Source organism: Henckelia pumila, chromosome 3 (genome assembly GCF_033568475.1).
Source record: "Henckelia pumila isolate YLH828 chromosome 3, ASM3356847v2, whole genome shotgun sequence".
In the NCBI taxonomy this organism is placed as follows: domain Eukaryota; kingdom Viridiplantae; phylum Streptophyta; class Magnoliopsida; order Lamiales; family Gesneriaceae; genus Henckelia; species Henckelia pumila.
In genome coordinates, this window is record NC_133122.1 from 490,123 (window position 1) to 495,122 (window position 5,000).

Here is a 5,000-nt window from a genome sequence, read left to right on the forward strand (position 1 = left end):
ATACTCAGGAGCATACAACTACACTGGGCATACCCAGGAACTACAACTATCAAAGTAAGGAAAATCCTCAATTTTAATATAGCAGTACAAGCATGGATAATAACCGTGAAGCTAGTCAAAGGCTAACAAAAGGCTAGCAAGTAAATCAAAAGCCATCCAACAACAACAAACGGCCTACACAAAGAGGGAAGTCAGGCAATGGATGTACATCAAGTATCTCCCAAAGCTCGGTGAATATGGATAACAATCTTCCTGAAGATAGCGTCGACTTGGGGCCGCTCCGCATCAAATATCAGTCGGTTACATGCACCCCAAATATGATAAAACACTGCTGCTACTCCAGTCTAGCATCTCCGCTTCTGAAAAGTAGTGCCCCTGTAAGACCTGCGCATAAATCTTAACAAACCCATTAAAGAACAAACTTGATATTGGATACCTAACCATTCCCAGAGACGAGCCCAAAGCTGCCGGGAAACTGTGCATTCGAAGAACACATGTTGGGCATTCTTATTCACAACCCCACAGAACCCACAAGATTGGTCCTGAACATACGGTTGACGGTCCTTAGTAAGGCATTTTCCATGGGCAACAAGCCAGAAAATAATTCTATGCTTAGGAAGGATGTAAGGTTTCCAGACAATTGGCTTCCAAGGCCATCTCCCCACACCATCAAAGAAGCTTTTATAAAGAAGTGAAAGTCCATCCCTCTTTTGAAACCAAGTATCCAATTGCAGATCCGCATTAGTCCAACCGTTAAATCTAACAGCGAGCTCATCTCTAAGCTCAACCAACTTCTTAATGAGGATGTTGTCATCTTTTCGGGCTCTCCAGTCCTCTAAGTTATCCCAGTAGTAATGGTTGATCCATTTCACCCACAGTGTGTCTTTCTTTTTGTGAATGTCCCAGAGTGTTTTAGCTAATAGGGTCTTATTCCAAACTCTCAAGTCACGAAGACCCAAACCCCCATCCTCAACAGGTGAGCAAACTTTCCTCCAAGCAATCGGAGGATGTTTGCTAGTCCACATAAAGTTCCTGCATAACTTGTCAATTTTGTCAATGACTCCACAAGAGATAGGGAGAACAGAGAGCCAATAACATTCCACCCCTTGAACTACAGATCGAAGCAACTCAAGTTTCCCTGCATAAGATAGAGTATTTCTGGGCCAAGAGGCTATTTTCTTTGCAATCCCATCAACCAAACCACTATAATCTCCTTCCCTAAGTCTGCCAGCAGCAAGAGGGATACCTAGGTACCAAAATGGGAAAGATCCAATCTGGTATCCACTAAGCCGGATGATTTCACTACGCGCAGGCTCTTTGATAGCTGCCAAGAATAGATTGGATTTCATCGCATTGGCACGGAGGCCAGCCATCTTCCCAAACTTACTAACACAATCCAGGATGATTTTTACACTTGGGACATCACCCTTTGACAGAATCAGCAAGTCATCAGCATACACCAAGCGGGTGATGTTAAAGTGATCACACCTAGGGTGAAACTAGAAATCTGACATCGTAGAAGCATGGAGAAGGGATCTAGAGAGCATTTCCATGCACAACACAAAGAGGAATGGAGACATAGGATCTCCCTGACGAAGGCCTCTGGCCCCTTTGAAGAATCCAAACAATTGTCCACCTAGTGAGATGGAGTAAGAGGTAGAGCTCACACATTCCATGATCCAAGCAATAAACCAAGGAGGAAAATTGAGGAAGCGCAAAGTATCCCGTAGGAAATCCCAGTGAACCGTATCGTATGCTTTTTGGAGGTCTATCTTTAAGATGCAACGGGGAGAACCTCTCTTTCTAGCATAATGCTTCAGCATTTCTTGAGCCATGTGAATATTTTCCACAATTGACCTACCTGGAACAAACGCTTCTTGAGCTTGACTAATCAAAGGATCAATCACATCCACTAATCTATTAGTCAGGATCTTGGCAATGATTTTATAGAACACTGTGCAGCACGATATTGGCCTAAATTCATTGACTGTAGTTGCATGGTCTGACTTTGGCACCAACACAATGGAAGCGTGGTTCCACTGTTTGAGTAACTTACCACTCCTAAAGAATTTCAAGACAGCCGCAATAACATCACCATCAACAATGGACCAGGCCTTCTTAAAGAAAGCAGCCCCGAAACCATCTGGGCCAGGTGCTTTGTCATCCTCAATTTTGAACAGCGCACTCTTGACTTCTTCCACACTCACATCTCTAATTAATCCCTCCCAGCTGGCCTCCCCCACCTTCGGACCAGGCGCAACAAGGGAAGTATCCAGGATATCTCTCTCCAGACTCGAGCCCAACAAAGCCCGAGGACAGAGGCAATTTTGCTAAGCGCTTTGGCTGTCCAACAATCAGCAGGGAGTCCGTGGATTTGGACCCAAGAAGGAAACATTAACATATCTTCAACCCGGAAGAGAAAGCACGGGGGTAATTCTTTAAGGAACAAATGTCTCCCGTAAACAAGATATGGGCCACCCTCTAGCACCCTCTTTTTCTCTTCATCATTATGGAAAAAGAACATAATCCATCCACTATCGTGTAGCTCAAACCTGGCTTTACAGCCCCATTGTTTGATAATTTCCTTGACCACATACCCCTTTAGCTTTCTCCCCACCACGCATCCAACCAAGCAAGGGCCCAAAGTTTTCACAGAATCAATTTCTTCGAAAGAAAGGGTAATCTGCCCTTCTGTGGGCTGTACATATTTTAAAAGGCAATCTTCCTCTGGCAATCGATTGTCTCGGAATAAACTAGCAAAGGTGTTTTCTGGATTCTTAGCAATAAACTTTGACATGAGTTCTTGGGCCCGGGGTTTCTCAATACTACTCGAAGAGGCCCCATCAGTAGCTGAAAGGTTAGCAAATTCGGTGCTCATTGTAGCACCCAACCAATAACAACCACCACAACCACTAAGCCCTTACTCCACAACAAAAGAAACAACAGGCGAGGAAGAAGAGCACACAAAACAGAAAGTAAAAGGGATCAAGCCAGCTACCTTGAACTATAGTGCATCATTATGGAAAAAGAACATAATCCATCCACTATCGTGTAGCTCAAACCTGGCTTTACAGCCCCATTGTTTGATAATTTCCTTGACCACATACCCCTTTAGCTTTCTCCCCACCACGCATCCAACCAAGCAAGGGCCCAAAGTTTTCACAGAATCAATTTCTTCGAAAGAAAGGGTAATCTGCCCTTCTGTGGGCTGTACATATTTTAAAAGGCAATCTTCCTCTGGCAATCGATTGTCTCGGAATAAACTAGCAAAGGTGTTTTCTGGATTCTTAGCAATAAACTTTGACATGAGTTCTTGGGCCCGGGGTTTCTCAATACTACTCGAAGAGGCCCCATCAGTAGCTGAAAGGTTAGAAAATTCGGTGCTCATTGTAGCACCCAACCAATAACAACCACCACAACCACTAAGCCCTTACTCCACAACAAAAGAAACAACAGGCGAGGAAGAAGAGCACACAAAACAGAAAGTAAAAGGGATCAAGCCAGCTACCTTGAACTATAGTGCATCATTATGGAAAAAGAACATAATCCATCCACTATCGTGTAGCTCAAACCTGGCTTTACAGCCCCATTGTTTGATAATTTCCTTGACCACATACCCCTTTAGCTTTCTCCCCACCACGCATCCAACCAAGCAAGGGCCCAAAGTTTTCACAGAATCAATTTCTTCGAAAGAAAGGGTAATCTGCCCTTCTGTGGGCTGTACATATTTTAAAAGGCAATCTTCCTCTGGCAATCGATTGTCTCGGAATAAACTAGCAAAGGTGTTTTCTGGATTCTTAGCAATAAACTTTGACATGAGTTCTTGGGCCCGGGGTTTCTCAATACTACTCGAAGAGGCCCCATCAGTAGCTGAAAGGTTAGCAAATTCGGTGCTCATTGTAGCACCCAACCAATAACAACCACCACAACCACTAAGCCCTTACTCCACAACAAAAGAAACAACAGGCGAGGAAGAAGAGCACACAAAACAGAAAGTAAAAGGGATCAAGCCAGCTACTTTGAACTATAGTGCACTCGACCAAAGCAAGCAAGTGAGTCTCGGTCTTGGACACTCCTGCACTAAGCAACAAACACAGGAAATCCAAAACAGCAAAAAGTAATGAAAAAAAAGAAAGGGGCAGTGCTAGCACGAGCTCCACTACGATGCAAGGCAAGATTATAACTCCAATGGTCAAACACGAACCCAGCAACAGAGTAATAAGCTCACGGCAAGCACAATCACAACACTACACAAAATGATCCAAAGATTGTTGGGCGATAGTAAGAGGCCCAACGTTAGAAGCAATGCAATTGAACTTCTTGAAAGTGCACTATCCAACAGGGAACGAGCAAGGCACCCTCACAATAACGAGCAACAAGGGGAGACACTAAGAAGATGATTCCTAGCTGCTAAAATCAAGTGCAATATGCCCAAACACCGAAGTCCAAGTGCAGAGATTCAATTCAAGTATCAAACGCTGCAAGGCACGGTGCAAATCCCAACAAAACAATGCAAAAACTCTGGAATGAGCAATTGGACAAACACCTGGTGAGCAACCATTTGAGTCACATAAAATGCAGGGGAGGGAGAGTTTGAAATCCAGAAAATACCGAAACTGAGCAACAATAACAACACAAGACAATCGTAAGCCAAAATGCAAAACGATTAAAGCATGAAAGAGTAGCAGTTCACTAAATGCAACCTGCCGAGACTCTATAGCTAAACTCCAATCTTATATGCAAATAAAACTCACAAAAAGCACAATTCTAGCAATATAATCGATAAGAAACACTGAAGGAACGAAGCTAGAAGCCCAGAAGATTCAAAAATAAAATTAAAAGCAAGAACAAAGAGATCGAAGAGCTTTTCTGGAAAACGCCGATGAACCCAAACAACTCGGTTCTAGGTATTGCGAATGTTAATCACCTGCAAAAACGAGAAAACAAGGAGTAAGGAAGGCCATAATTGACGTTTTTAAACAAAGAAAATAAATCTCAGA